Genomic DNA, 16,750 nt, shown 5'->3' with positions numbered 1-16,750 from the left:
AATGTCATTTTTAAAATTTTTTTATTTTTAATTTTTGTGAGTACATAGTAGGTACATATTTATGGGGTACACGAGATACTTTGATACAGGCACACAATGCGTAATAATCACATCAAGGTAAATGCAGTAACCATCACTTCAAGCACTTATCCTTTCTTTGTATTGCAAACAATCCAGTTATACTCTTAGTTTTTTTAAATGTATAATATTTTAAAATGTACAATATTAAAATGTACAATAAATGATTGTTGACTATAGTCACCTTGTTTTGCTATCAAATACGAGATCTTATTCATTCTAACTATATTTTGTACCCTTTAATAATCCCCACTCCCCCACCCATTACTACCCTTCCCAGCCTCTGATAACCATCATTCTACTCTACATCCCCATGAGTTCAATTGTCTTAATTGTTTAGCTCCCACAAATATGTGAGAATATATGAAGTTTGTCTTTCTCTGGCGTCTTTCACTTAACATAATGACCTCCATTTCCCTCCATGTTGTTGCAAATGACAGTATCTCATTCTTTTTATGGATAAATAGTACTGCATTGTGTATGTGTACCACATCTTCTTTATCCATTCATCTGTTGATAGAAACTTAGGTTGCTTCCAAATCTTGGCTATTGTGAATACTGCCACAATAATCATGGGAGTGTAGATATCTCTTTTGATATACTGATGTCCTTTCTTTTGGGTATTTACCTAGCTGATATCCTTTCTTTTGGGTATATACCTAGCAGTAGGATTGCGGGGTCATATGGTAGTTCTATTTTTAGTTTTTTGAGGAACCTCCAAACTGTTCTCCATAGTGATTATTATAATTTACATTCCCACCAACAGTGTACAAGGGTTCCCTGTTCTCCACATCCTCATAAGCATTTGTTATTGCCCGTCTTTTTTTTTAATAAGAAAACATTTTTAAAGCCTTTATTTACAAAAGCTTTAAAAACAAATAATACCCTCTGTTTTGCAAATAATATTTGTTTAAAAAGGACCACCCAGTTACAGCACTGTAATATCATGAATAAAGAATGTACAAGGGAGACAAATCAATGTGACTAACATTTGGAGATTTGCCAATATTATTGATTGAAGTATAGGTAATACACATTCTAACTTGTAGTCCATCATTTCAGGGTAGAGTTAATGGTTACCGAAAAGTCTTCCTACATCCTACACATGCTCTGGTCTGGTCACGTGTTCTGCATGGTGAAATATTTCACAGTCTCTTTTGTCAATATATGTAAAATAGATTGCAAAGATTATACACAAAAAAATAAACAAGCATTACACTCCTCAGGTAATTTTATTAGCTCTCTATATATATTCTCAAGCATCAAAATGTTATACTTGATTGAAGATTTGTTTCAGAAAATATTTTATCCTTTATTTATGTACTCATATATATATGAGTACATAAAATATATGTTATATATATACATATATATGGATTTTGTTGTTTTGTGCCACATCTCTTCATTACTTACCTTTGTAGCAACTATGAAAGCACAATTTTTAACTTCTAATTTAATTTGGTACAAAATATACCTACAGACTTGTTATCTTTGGATTTTAAAAAAATCAATTTGTATAACCAACAAATCAAGAGCATCGTAAGTATGGCTACAAAATGAAAAAAAAAAAAACAAGAGTAAACAGTGATGGAATAAAAATAAGCAGATCAAGGGAAGTGTGCTATCATAAAGTAACTGTAGCTTCAACATCTTGAGTACCAGTTTCCTGGCAGATACGAAATATCCAATCACAAGGGATTTTTCCTGAAGGATGTAAGACTGGTTTGAAAATTCTTCAGTCACAGAGCAGCCTACACATGCCAATTAGAAACTGACAGACACTAGATGTGCTTGGAAGATTAAACACTACGTACAGAAACAGCAGTTACTAAGCTCCTCAGTAGTTTCTTGTCTTTTTTTTTTTTTTTTTTTTAGTATCACTGAATTGACAGTTTGCACAATGAATGTGCTATATTCTGTGGGTCAAAACCGAGTAAATGCTGTGTAAAGTTGGCAGATGGTCATTTTTCCAGCTAAGATCAAGTAAAAACAAAATTTCTGATAAAACAGAGGTTTTGAGTCAGAATCACTCTCCAAAGTACAAAATTGATGGTCCACATTCTCAAATAGCTAAAACTCCTGTAGAATGGAAGGGAGAGACACGAAACAGAGAAATAAATTACAGTCAGTGCTAGTTAATTTAGGAAAAGGGAAAAATAAACCAAACTCCCAAGTAGGTAAAGCTTATCAAAATATTCAGTGATGTAGCTTTCTCCACTCTCTGTCGCACACGCTTGCTAACAAGTATATTAAATTAAGGCCAAATTTAACCTGAATGTGTTTTTTGTTTGTTTGTTTGTTTGTTTGTTTGTTGATCTGAGATAGGAACAATCATACTTAGTACTGAAAGGCAGACAATAAAATGGGCCATGAAAGGGTGGGGGGAGGTACTGTCTATTTTTCAAGGGATTCAACCAGAGATAAAACCTATATACAAGCATGTGTGTAGCTTGAAATAAAATAAAAATAAAAGGACTATTTCACGTCATGACTGCTTGTTGGCTTCCTCTTCATATGCATTCCCTGTGCCATTCTGTACATAGGGTGATGAATCAGAACCAAGGCCATACATACAAATGACCACAATATTTGTCATCATCAATATGACCTTCAAAGAACATTTCTCTCATTTTGAAAAAGGCCATTCCTGTGAGCAATGAATTAGATCCTGCCTGATGTTGTGGTCCTATCTATTCCAGTTTTAACTGTTCTGCCACCTCCTGTAATCCATCTTTGAGATTTTTGCAGCTCTTCATGAGGTACTTCACATCATAAATGGCAGGTAAAAACAATGGAAGGATCTCAAAGAAGTCAAGTTCTTCTTCAGGCAAGTTAGAGTTGGTCAGGATTTTTATTAAATAGCCAAAGTTGTAACTGCTATGAAATGACAACCATTTGACCCCTTCACAGAGGACCACTCCTGAAGTCATAAGAAGTTCTACAAAGTACTGGGTCTCAATTCCTTCCTCATCATGTTTTTTAAACCGGATACCACATGTTGTTAGTAGCTCTATAGAGTCCTGGGCATACATGTCCTCCGTCAAATTAAATTTAAAATTAAACTGCCAAGTTGAAGTTCCTGGAGGGTATTCTCCTTGCTCATTCATAAATGTCAGTCCTAGCTGAATTATCTTTAGCAAGTCTACATTACACCGCAATAGTTGGTATTGATAGTCAGCATTGCTCCTGAATTCCCCAGTGGGTCTTGCAACCACACCTGGAAACTCAAGTGTCCATAGCAATGTAATTATATTTTTGGATAACTTGACGAATTTTCATCATCTCTTCATCCACGTTGCAAGCCCAAACTTCACAAATTCTTTGGCTATAATCCACAGTTGCTGCTGGCATAGTGAGGGCACAAGGGAGTATAGATGCCAAGCATCAAAATGTTATACTTGATTGAAGATTCGTTTCAGAAAATATTTTATCCTTTATTTATGTACTTGTGTCGCTGAGCTTGCGCTCCTCCTCTTCCCCTCGCCATAGAGACAGTACCCAGCGGCAGTGGCAGTGGTGGGTACCCCATAGACACCTCTCGCCCAGCAAGGGGGAAAGGTGAGCAGAAGCTGCACCACACCATGCTGCGCCATCTCTTTTCACACTGTCCATCTTTTGAATAAAAGTTAAAATGGATAAAGGCCATTTTCACTGGGGTGAGATGATATCTCATTGTAGTTTCAATTTGCATTTCTCTGATGATCGATGATGTTGAGTACCTTTTAATATGCTTCTTTGCCATTTGTATGTCTTCTTTTGAGAAATGTCTATTCAGATCTTTTGCTCATTTTAAAATCAAATTATTAGATTTTTTTTCCTATAGAGAGGTTTGAGCTCCTTATATATTCTGGTTATTAATCTCTGTCAGATGAGAACTTTGCAAATACTTTTTCCCATTCTGTGGGTTATCTCTTAATTTTGTGGATTGTTTCCTTTGCTATGTAGAAACTTTTTAATTTGATATGCTCCCATTTGTCCATTTTTGCTTTGGTTGCCTGTGCTTGTGGGATATTAAATTTTTGCCCAGTCCAATTTCCTGGAGTTCCCTCAATTTTTTTCTATTAGTGTCATAGTTTGAGGTCCTAGATTTAAGTCTTTAATCCATTTTAATTTTATCTTTGTGTACAGTGAGAGATAGGGGTCTAGTTTCATTCTTTTGCAAATGGATATCTAGTTTTTCCAGCACCATTTACTGAAGAGATTGTCTTTTCCAAATGTATGTTCCTGGAACCTTTGTCAAACATGAGTTCACTGTAGATGTATGGATTTATTCCAGGGTTCTGTATTCTGTTCCATTAGTCTATGTGTCTCTTTTAATGCCAGTACCATGCTGTTTGGGTTGCTATAGCTCTGTATTACAATTTGAAATCAGGTAATGTGATTCCTCCAGTTTTGTTCTTTTTGCTCAGGATAGCTCTGGCTATTCTGGGTCTTTTGTGGTTCCATATACATTTTAGAATTTTTTTTATTTCCATGAAGAATGTCATTGATATTTTGATAGGGATTGCATTGAATCAGTAGATAGCTTGAGGTACTATGAATATTTAACAATATTGGTTTTTCTAATCCATGAACATGGAATATCTTTTCCACTTTTTGTGTGTCCTCTTCAATTTCTTACATCAGCGTTTTATAGCTTTCATTATAGAGATCTTTCACTTCTTTAGTTAAGTTTATTCCTAGGTATTTTATTGTATTTGTGGCTGTTGTAAATGGAATTACTTTCTTAATTTCTTTTTCAGATTGTTTGCTGTTGAAATATAGAAATGCTATGTTGATTTTTTTTATCCTGCAACGTTACTGAACTTGTTTATCAGTTCTAATCGTTTTTTTGGTGGAGTCTTTAGTTTTTTCCATGTATAAGATCATTTCATCTACAAATAAAGATAATTCAACTTTATCCTTTCCAATTTGTGTGCCCTTTATATCTTTCTGTCATCCAATTGCTCTAGCCAGGACTTCCAGTACTGTCTTGAATAACAGTGGTGAAAATGGGCATCTTTGTCTTATTCTAGATCTTGGAGGAAAGGCTTTCAGTTTTTCCCTATTGAGTATGATACTAACTGTGGGTCTGTTATATGTGACTTTTATTGTATTGAGGTATGTTCCTTCTAAACCCAGTTTGTTGAGGGTTTTTATGATGAACAGATGTTGAATTTTATCAAACTCTTTTTTCAGCATCAGTTGAAATGATCATATCATTTTTGTCCTTCATTCTGTTGATATGATGTATCACATTGATTGACTTGCATATGTTGAGCCATCCTTGCATTCCTGGGATAAATGCCACCTGGTCACAGTGAGTGATCTTTTCAATGTGTTGTTGAATTCAGTTTGCTAGTATTTTGTTGAGGGTTTTTGTATCAATGTTTATCAGGGATATTGGCTTGTAGTTTTCTTTTTTTTGATGTTTTTGTCTGGTTTTGGTATCAGGGTAATACTGGCCTTATAGAATGAGTTTGGAAGTACTCCCTCATTCTCTGTTTTTTGGAATAGTTTGAGAAGGATTGATATTAGTTCTTTTTTAAATGTTTGATAAAATTGAGCACTGAAGCAATTGGGTCCCAGGCTTTTCTTTGCTGGGAGATGTTTTATTACAACTTAAATCTCATTATTTGTTATTAGTCTGTTCAGGTGATGGATTTCATCATGGTTCAATCTTGGTAAGTTGTATGTGTCTAGGAATTTACTCATTTCTTCTAGATTTTTCAATGTATTGGCATACAGTTGCTCATAATAGCCTATAATGATCTTTTGTATTTCTTCAGTGTCAGTTATAATGTCTCCTTTTTCATCTCTAATTTTATTACTTTAGATTTTCTCTCTTTTTGTAGTTAGTTGGGCTAAAGGTTTGTTGATTTTGTTTTGTTTATCTTTTGATAAAAAACTTTTCATTTTATTGATCTTTTGTATTTTTATTTCAAATTTCTACTCTGGCCATTATTATTTCTTTTCTTCTACTAATTTTGAGTTTGCTTTGCTCTTGCATTTCTGGTTCTTTTTTAACTTTTGTGAGTACGTAGTAGGTGTATATATTTGTGAGTTACATGAGGTTTTTTGATACAGGCATGCAGTACATATTAATCACATCATGGTAAATGGGGTATCCATTTCCTCAAACATTTATCCTTTATGTTACAAACAATACCATTATGCTATTTTAGTTAGTTTTCAATGTGCAATTAAGTGCAATTCTAGTTCTTTAAGATACACCATTAGGTTGTTCATTTGAAATTTTTCTAGTTTTTTATTGTAGGTGCTTATTGTTATAAACTTTCCTCTTAGTACTGCTTTCACTGTATTCCATAGGTTTTTGTATGTTGTATTTCCATTTTCATTTGCTTCAAGAAATTTTTTAATTTCCTTCTTAATTTCTTCATCGGCCCACTGGTCATTCAGGAGTATATTGTTTAATTTCCATGTGTTTGTATAGTTTCCAAAATTCCTCGTTATTGGTTTCTAGTTTTATTCCATCGTGGTCAGGGAAGATACTTGATATTATTTCAAGTTTTTGAATATTTTAAGACTTCTCTTGTGGCCTAACATATGGTCTATCCTTGAGATTGATCCATGTGCTGAGAAGAAGAGTATGTACTTTGCAACCATTGGATGAAATGTTCTGTGAATATCTATTAGGTCCATTTGGTCTATAGTGCAGATTAAGTCTGATGTTTCTTTGTTGATTTTCTGTCTGGATGATCTATCCAGTGCTGAAAGAGAAGTGTTGAAGTCTCCAGCTATTACTGTCTTGGGGTCCATCTCTCTCTTTAGCTCTAATAATATTTTTTTTATATATCTGGGTCCTCCAGAGTTGGGTGCATATATATATTTAAAACTGTTATATCCTGTTGTTGAATTGACCCCTTTATCATTATATAATGACCTTCTTTGTCTCTTTTTATAGCTTTTGTCTTGAAATATATTTTGTCTGCTATAAGTATAGCTATTCCTGCTAATTTTTTTGTTTCCATTGGCATGGAATATCTTTTTCCATCCCTTTATTTTCAGTCTATGTGTGTCTTTATACATGAAGTGTGTTTCTTGTAGGCAACAGATTATTGGGTCTTGATTTTTTATCTACTCAGCCACTCTATGTTTTTTTATGTTATTATTGATAAGTAAAGACTTACTCCTGCCATTTTATTACTTGTTTTATATTTTTGTGGTCTTCTCTTCCTTCTTTCCTTTCTTCCTGTCGTCCTTCTAGTGAAGGTGATTTTCTCTGATGGTATGATTTAATTTCTTGATTTTGATTTTTTGTGTATCTGTTGTATTTTTTTACTTAAGATTACCATTATGCTTGCAAATAATATAACCATTTATTTTAAACTGATGACAACAATGATTACATATACAAACAAACTAACAAGCAAAGAGAAAACTAATAGAAACTCTACACTTTAACTTCATCCCCCCACTTTAAAACCTTCTTTTCTATTTATATCTTATTTTATTGTCTATGTCTTGAAAGGTTGCTGTAGTTATTATTTTTTATTGGTTCTTCATTTAGTCTTTATACTTAGGATAAGAGTCATTCGCACACCAGAGTTACAATGTTATAATATTCTGTGTTTTCCTGTGTACTTACTATTACCAGTGAGTTTCATATGTGCAGGTGGTTATTTATTACTTATTAATGTTCTTTTCTTTCTGATCGAAGTACTCCCTTTAGCATTTTTTGTAGGACAGGCCTTGTGTTGAAATCCCTCACTTTTGTTTGTCTGGGAAAGTCTTTATTTCTCCTTCACGTTTGAAGGAGATCTTCACTGAATATAGTATTCTAGGGTAAAAGGTGTTTTTTTTTTTCCTTCAGCACTTTAAATATGTCATGCCACTCTCTTCTAGTCTGTAGGGTTTCCACTGAGAAGTCTGTTGCCAGATGTATAGAGCTCCATTGTTATGTTATTCGTTTTTTTTTCTCTTGCTGCTTTCAGGATCCTTTCTTTATCCTTCACCTTTGGGAGTTTGATAATTAAATGCTATGAGGTAGTCTTTTTTGGGTTAAATCTGCTTGGTATTCTATAACCTTCTTATACTTGAATATGGATATCTTTCTCCAGGTTTGGGACATTCTCTGTTATCCCTTTGAAGAAAGTTTCTACCCTGATCTCTCTCTATCTCTTCTTTAAGGCAAATAACTCTTGTATTTGCCCTTTTGAGGCTATTTTCTAGATCCTGTAGGCATGCTTCATTTTTTGTATTCTTTTTTCTTTTGTCTCCTCTGACTGTGTATTTTCAAGTAGCCTGTCTTCAGGCTTACTAATTTTTGCTTCTGCTTGATCAATTCTGCTAGTAAGAGACTCTGATGCATTCTTCAGTATGCCAATTGCATTTTTCAGCTCCAGAATTTCTTCTTTATTCTTTTTGTTTCAATCTCTTTGTTAAATTTATCTGATAGGATTCTGAATTTCTTTTCTGTGTTAGCTTGGATTTCATTGAGCTTCCTCAAAACAGCTATGTTGAATTCTCTGAGAAGTCACATATCTCTTTTTCTCCAGGATTGGTCACCAATGCCTTATTTAGTTCATTTGGTAAGGTCTTGATGCTTGTGGATATTCATCAATGTCTGGGCATCGAACAGTTAGGTATTGACTAGTCTCCACAGTCTAGGTTTATTTGTACCCATCCTTCTTGGGAGAGCTTTCCAGGTATTTGAAGGGACTTGAGTGTTGTGATCTAAGTCTTTGGTCACTGCAGCTTTAGGGCCACCCCAAGCCCAATAATGCTGTGGCTCTTGCAGACTCATAGAGGTACCACCTAGATGGTCATGGGTAAGATCTGGGAGAATTCCCTAAATCACCATACAGAGACTCTTGCTCTCTTCCCTTACTTTCCCCCAAACAGAGTCTCTGTCTCTATGCTGAGCTGTCTGAGGCTAGGAGAGGGGTGACATAAGCACCACTGTGGCCACCACCACCTGGACTGTGCTGGATCAGACCCAAAGCCAGGATAGCACTGAGTCTCACCCCAGGCTGTGGTGACCACTGCCTGGCTACTGCCTATGTTCACTCAAGGCCCAAGGGCTCTACAATCAGCAGGTGGCAAATCTAGCCAAGCTTATGATATTCTCTTCAGGGTGGCAAGTCTCCCTGGCCCCAGACAGGTCCAACGATGCCATCCAGGAGCCAGGACATGGAGTCAGGAAGCATAGGAACCTACTTGGTGCTCTATTCTACTGTGGCTGAGCTGACACCCACAGTGCAAGACAAAGCCCTTCACACTCTTCCTTCCCCTTTCCTCAAGCAGAAGAGTCTCTCCCTGTGGCTACCACTGCCTCAGGCCCGTGGCGAGTACTACCTGGCTATTGCCAGTGTTCACTCAAGGCCCAAGAGTCTTTAGTCAGCTTGTGGTGAATGCTGCCAGGCCTGGGACTCTTCCTTCAGGGCAGTGGGCTCCCCTATGGCCCAGGACAGGTCCAGAAATGCCATCCAAGAGCCAAGGCCTAGAATTTGGGACCCCAAGAGCCCACTTGGTGCTCTACCCCACTGTGGCTGAGCTAGGACCTAAGCTGTAAAACAAAGTCCCTTTTACTCTTCCCTCTCCTTTTGTCAAGCAAGAGGATTCTCTCATAGCCACCACAGTTGGGAATGTACTGGGCCACACCTGAAGCCAGCACAGCTGAATCTCACACAAGGCCTGTGGTGAGTACTGCCTGGCTACCACTGCTGGTTTTTCAGGGGCCAAAGGCTCTTCAGTCAGCAAGTGATGGATTCTGTCAGGACTGGATCCTTCCCTTCATTGCAGCAGGTTCCCTTCTGACCCAGGGCGTGTCTAGAAATGTCATCCAGGAGCCAGGGCCTGGAACGAGAGCCTTAGGACTCTGCCTGGTACCCTATTCTACTGTGTCTGAGCTGGCATCCAACTTTCAAGACAAAGTCCTCTTTATTCTCCCCTCGCCTCTCCTCAAGAAAAGGGAAGGAATCTCTCCTGGAGTTCTGAGCTGCACTGCTTTTGGTTGAGGGAGGGGTGATGCAAGCACTCCCTTGGCCACCCCAGCTGATATATCACTAGATTGCATGCATTCCAAGCCACTGTCTCCAAACCCAGCACAGCACTAGGACTTGCCAAGGAATTGTTGTCCTTGCAGCCTAGACTGCCTTTCAAGTTTATTTAGAACCCCAAAGCACTTTAGCCTGCAGTGTTAGGGCTTGCCAGAACTTGGGTTCCAACCACTGGGATGGACAGTTCTCCTCTGGCTAGCACTGGTCTAATGTTCCTTCGGTGGTTGCCAGCTGAGTTCTGCCCCAGGTTGCTTTCCGCTGTGACAGGGCAGCACTGAGTTTCAATGCAAAGTCACAGTCACTGTGCTCTCCCTCCCCAAAGTGCAGATTCTCTCTGTGCTTCATGGCCACTGTCTGGGGATGGGTGAGAGGTAGCATAGGTGGCTTAAGACTGTCTTTCCTACCCTTTTCAGTGCCTCTTTCCTTAATATGATATTAAAACTAGGTACCATGATCACTCATCTGATTTTTGGTTCTTATTTAGATGCTTTTTTGTATGAATTTTGTTCAGTTTGGTGTTCCTGCAAGGGGGATGATCACTGAAGGCTTTCATTTGGCCATCTTGCTCCACCTCCTCCACCTCTGTTTGTTTAATGTCATTTTAATGGGATCTTGGGAGATAGAGGGGCTAAAACTGTTTGGTTAGTCAGTTACCTTGATGCAGATGACTATATACTTGTTAAATTTTAAAGTTTATGGAGTTTCTGTGGATTTTTTGGAAAATATTTGTAATTAGGAGCAATCAGGTATGAACTGGACAAACCTACATTGTTTATCCATTTATAGAAATCAGAGGATTCGTTAGAGTTAAAGCTCTGTGAAAGAGATTAGTACAAAGCATTGAAATCTAATTCTCCATTGCTCCATGGAAAGATATCGTTAGTCCCTAATACTAACAATCAAACAATGAATATGCATAAAATTGACTCTAATGAATAGGGTATTTTGCTATACTTCATTTGTTTATATTTTATCCTAATTTCTTTTTGAGTGGGTTGCTCCATTGAGATACTATACAAAATATTCATGAGACAACACTTAACATACTTTCTTCACTCACTTTCATGGTCACAAGCAAGAGTCAGGAATTTTCCTCTAAGAAAATGACATTTCCATAGACACCCTAATGCTGGATTCCAGTCAGTAGCCATATTGAAAAAAATTGTCTCTCAAGACATTTGTCTTTCAGTTTTACAGCCACTGAAATACTATTGGCCTGCCATGATGTCACATAATGAATTATTTTGTATTTATCTGAAGGGAGGCCCTGGAACACACTTGGACACATGAGGCACTAAAATGCCAAGCTAACAGAGAACAGCATCGCAGCTTTGGATTTGTCTAATCTCACAGTGGTCTTGCTGGTCTCGTAGTTTTCTTACCAGTCCTTTTATGCCCTTGGTGATTCTAGTGTTATAGTCTTTAAAATCCTGAATTTGTGTCCCAGGCCCTTTACTGTTTTTCCCAATTCTCAGGTTTGTTTCAGGCATTTATTACAGACTAAATCCTTGCGGATTAACCTGCCTGCCCCTAAGATACCTGTATCTTAAACTCTTCTTTGAATTCAATCTGCTGTGCTTATAGCCTATCCTTCTTGACCTTTTCCTCTGAAGTTACTTACTGATCTCTGAGATTCACTTTCTATACTCACATTCCTGTGAGCCAGTCCTGGATTAATGATCCACTGGCCACATATCTGCGTTCATATCCTTGTTATCTACCCAAGCCCATGAGTCTATTTGGACCATTGTTTCTAGTCTTTCTTTCATTATCTGAGCCCTAGTTATAACAGTTGAACTCTAGTCTACAATGTATTTCAATATCAATGTAAACTGAATATCACTCATCATTCCTTAAAATTTTTCCCACTACTTAATTTTTTTATAATATTTGGAACATTTTTGCCTTCTCAGAATCAATAGTCATCTGTTTCTTAATTTGCTTCTTACTTGTATCCTATTCCCCTCCCCCAAGTTCTGACTGTTGCAACTCTCTTTTCACTAACTACCTCACTTTTATCCTTCCTTCATATTTATCTTGAATGTTGTAGTCAGATGTGGCTTAGGGGTAGTTTATGTGGTTTAAGTCTCCATTGGCAGCAGAATGGATTTCGTAGAATGCTATTAATAGTGAAATTTTGGACAAGGAGAAAAAAAAATCCTAGTTTAAATGTATTTCTCAGGCAATGTCATTTTAGTCATAAACGCTACTCTAACTTGTGCTAATCCAACTTCATAAAGGTAAATTGCAACATCATTATCAAATGTTTAAGAGCCATTTAACAATTCACAATTAAGAGGTTGTGTTTCAGCTAATGTTTTCTGAATCCAGAGCTCATTTAATTTATAAACTCACAACTGATTGCCTTTAGTGATTTCCAGGTACTGCAAGTGGAAGAGTATGTTTTTCTCTTTATGTGCCAAAGCACCTTTCACTTTAGAAGTACGAGAAATTACAAAATAAATAAGCACACACTTCCAAGGGAAGGCAGTGTCATCCAGTATATATAGTTGCCCTTCCTTTTATTCAAAGATGTCACTACTGATCTCATCCACTCTCATGTGGAGCAAAGACTAAATCTTCAACCAAAAGTCCTTTCTATATGACGTACATACAAACCATTTTTTAATTTGTGTCTGCAGCTGCTACTTGTAGAGCCTGCCACTGTATGTATTTCTGTGTTTTACTTGTGGTCAGCTGAAAGCCTTTGCTCAAAAAGTTCAAAGAATCCATATTGTTGCATTCTAAGCTGGTCTCTGCTGCTGTTTTCCCCAGCAGCCCACAGCTATGTTAATGTTATTTGGAGCTATTCTTGAATTCATCCTTTAGAGTATTTCTTATGCCACGCCTGCTTGTGGTTATGCCATAAAGCTCACCATACCAAAGATGCTTGGGTTTCCTTCTGCCATTGTATCTCTACACATGTCAGCAAGGAACAGTGATTTAATGCTGATAGACCAGCTGACTTCCAGAATCTCAGTAGTAGTCATCCCCTCTTACCATTTTACATTAAGCATGACTCTGACTCTGACAATAAAACAGTTCACCAAGTAGATGTGATATCTGTGGTGGGTGTACATTTCAAAGTCATACAAAAGCTGGACCCAACTTATATTTTCCATTGATGAGGATCAATTCAGTAAGCTTTTAGTTTTTCAACTCTGTTCTGGATGTTAGAAATCAAGCTAAACCTAGGAAACAAAAAGTCAGGGCAGGGGTACATTTTCCCTCTTTGCATTAATAGTTATATGTGTCTAATAACTCATCTTTCTCCTTTTTTTTTTTTTTTTTTTGAGACGGAGTCATGCTCTGTCGCCCAGGCTGGAGTGCAGTGGCCGGATCTCAGCTCACTGCAAGCTCCGCCTCCCGGGTTCACGCCATTCTCCTGCCTCAGCCTCCCGAGTAGCTGGGACTACAGGCGCCCGCCACTTCGCCCGGCTAGTTTTTTTTTTTTTTTTTTGTATTTTTTAGTAGAGACGGGGTTTCACCGTGTTAGCCAGGATGGTCTCGATCTCCTGACCTCGTGATCCGCCCGTCTCGGCCTCCCAAAGTGCTGGGATTACAGGCTTGAGCCACCGCGCCCGGCCTTCATCTTTCTCCTTGATGTACATCTTAAATAGATTTCACCCTGTCCAGAGGACAAGTACACACTGGTTCTGGGCCCACAAATATACCTGCCATTGAGGAGCTTACTACCTATGGGGGAAGAAAAATTACAATTAAGATATATAAGGCATTATTTGATAAATGTGAGGCGATCTGTTCTGCCCCAAAATGGGATCTAAGAAAAGCCAGAGATTGAACTGGTCTGTAGTACAATTTCACACTGGTGCCACTCCATGGTAATCTTCCCAAGTAAAAATAGTTTTTTATTTTCCTTTCTACTTTGTAGTTACTTGCATTGTTGGGCAGTGATTTTTAAGTCAAACTGCCTAGGAAGCAAAATTCAGTGACTGCTTTTAGCTCTATGTGATGAAAAAATGTTGGTTGTGTTTTGATTCCACATTTAGCCTTACTCCATAATTTCAGTCATCCTCTGACATATCTACAAGACATGCCAATCCCTGGCACTCACATCAGAGATGTCCAAGATGCCAGTTTCATTTGGCATTTGGCCTGATTGCTGCCACCTCCACCCCCACCCCACTGGTGACAGCTCCCATGGGATGCTGTGATCAATGTTGAATGTCCTTGTTTGCTTACTCCCAGGAGTTGGCACACTCTGTTCAGCAACTAGCACATACTGTGCTTCTGTTGTTGTCACACTGTTTTTGAATCCTTACTACCTCCTATTGTGTAGTGCTATCACTGCTACAAAAAACCAAAAAATTATTTGTATGTTGTTTGTCTATATATATTAAAAATAGTTTCTAGTTCAGTGCCTTCCATATGGTAAGTACTCAATGTTTATTCAGACAACACCACCCTGAATGACCTTCTCTAGACCTTTTGTTGATAATCAAAGCATGTCGAGTTAAGGGTTCTTATGATTAAAAGTGCGTTCAATGCCATCTTTTGTAATCATTTTATATCTATGACATATCCATCATGGATATGTACCAATGAGGCAACCCTATTTCACTCATTGGTGCCAGGATGCTCATATCTTGCAATAGTGAAATCAGAGGTTTTGTTGAATGTTTCAGGGCATAAATGGTTTAATTTATTTGAAGGTCCCAGCTGATTGCTCATGGCTGATGATAGCGATAGCAGTGCTTGCAATAAGAAACAGAGATTTTATATTCAACAACATTGAAAGAGAAATCTGATTCGCTGATTTTACAGAGCCTGGTATGTACCTGCCTTCTCTTGAGGCACATGAAGTACCAATTTCATAAATACATTAACTCTGGGAATGATAGAAGAAAAGGTGAAAAACACTAGCTGTGCAATACCCCTATTTTACCCAGAAGAAAACAAAGGACTTTGTTTTTTCAGCCTAAAGGTAATGAACTGATAAATGAACAAGACAGCTGTTTCTCCAAGTTTAGTTCAAAGACTGGGTGCATCAGAATCCCCTAGTGAGCAAGTTGAAAAGTCAGATTCTAGGGTTCCACCTCAGATTGACTCTAAATTTGGGAAGGGAAAGGCCTAGGATTCTGCATTTGACACTCATGCCTAGTGATTCTGATGTACACTGAAGTTTGAGAACCACTGACCTATAGGATTCTCAGTCTTAGGATCCCTTTGATTTGATTCCTGCCAGTAGTGTATTGAATCCTTAGTGTACCTCTCCATGATGGGTCTCAAAAACTAGGCTCAATTAGAGTAAAAAATATATATATATTGGCTTTAGGGAATGAATTGGTGATAGTCTGCTCTCTGGTTTAAGTATGTCCCCTCCGAAATGCAGGTGTTGCCAATGTGGTGGTATTAAGAGGTGAGGCCTTTAAGAGCCAATTAGGTCATTATGGCTCCTACCTTGAGAATGGGATTAAGGTCGTTTTAAAAGAGGTTTTATGCAGTATTCAGCTCTCTCGCCCTTCTGCCTTCCATCATGTTCCTCCCCTCTGGAGGATGCAGCAACAGGATGCCATCTTGGAAGCAGAGAGTAGCCCCAACTTCATAATCAAACCTGTTGGCACCTTGATCTTGGAATTCCTAGCTCCTAGAACTGTGAGAAAATAAATTTCTCTTCTTTATAAGATACCGAATCTCAGGTATTTCGTTATAACAACATGAACAAAGACAATCTAATTATTCTTTCAACAGAGTGAGATTTATTAGGCCCTATTATGTGCCAGGCCCAGGGCTAGGCACTAGCTATACAAAAATGTCTGTGTGATCCCTTCCCTAAAGAGGCTTATGAGTAATTTTCTGCGAATTATCTAGTAAAATCAAGGACATTAGCCATGAAATAGAAAATGAATTAAATTTATTCTATGTCATGGTACCAAAAAAGTACCACATAATTTTGTGGGTTTACATATATATAAAAAATATGTTTGTAGAAGTGTCTGGAGAGTCACTAGCAATAATGGATGTATCTCTCATGTCTCACTGTTAATGAATTGTTTCCAGCTGAGATCCCTGTAATCTGCAGGTGCTGTTTACAATGTAATTTTACCATAGGAAACAAGGGTGTAATCACTTAATAAAGTGTAAAGAATTAGATTTTTTTTTCGCCTTGAGCAAAATGCCTGGCTGTGGCCAACATTCCTGATGCTTCCTCCCTTGTGCAATAGGAAAGCAATATTCTAAAAGTGAAGACTGTTTTGTTCATATCCTGCAACTTGCCTCTGGAGGCTATGCTGATGAATGCAAAACTCAAACTAGAATTTCAGACATTTTGTGTGAGCAGCCACTGACTTTCGTCTTTACCATTATACAGAGGATAGTTTTCCCTTCTACCTCTAACTGAGATGCAAAAAAGGGCCCTGCGAATAGGGACTCTCTCATTTTAAGCAGTGTTTTTGTGTTGTTTTCTTCTGGTTTTTATTGAAAAAATAGAAACTACGTGTATTAGTCCATTTTCATTCTGCTGATAAAGACATACCTAAGACTGGGCAATTTAAAAAAGAAAGAAGTTTAATTGGACTTACAGTTCCACGTGGCTGGGGAAGCCTCACAATCATGGGGGAAGGCAAGGAAGAGCAAGTCATGTCCTACGTGGATGGCAGCAGGCAAAGAGAGAGAGCTTGTGCAGGGGAAGTCCTCTTTTTAAAGCCATC

The 16,750-nt window shown here is 37.7% G+C and overlaps 1 protein-coding gene and 1 pseudogene across 6 annotated transcripts in view; one reads left to right on the top strand and one right to left on the bottom strand.

Annotated features, from left to right (window-relative positions):
- LOC105476675 (ectodysplasin A) overlaps positions 1–16,750 on the top strand; it is a 438,014-nt gene that overhangs the window by 320,768 nt on the left and 100,496 nt on the right. The gene's annotated exons all lie outside the window — the stretch shown is intronic.
- Positions 2,564–3,550, bottom strand: LOC105476674 (CCR4-NOT transcription complex subunit 7 pseudogene; annotated as a pseudogene).

This window comes from Macaca nemestrina, chromosome X, assembly GCF_043159975.1.
Source record: "Macaca nemestrina isolate mMacNem1 chromosome X, mMacNem.hap1, whole genome shotgun sequence".
NCBI lineage: Eukaryota > Metazoa > Chordata > Mammalia > Primates > Cercopithecidae > Macaca > Macaca nemestrina.
Note: the sequence above shows the minus strand (reverse complement) of the source record. Positions and strands in the feature narration are given on the sequence as shown.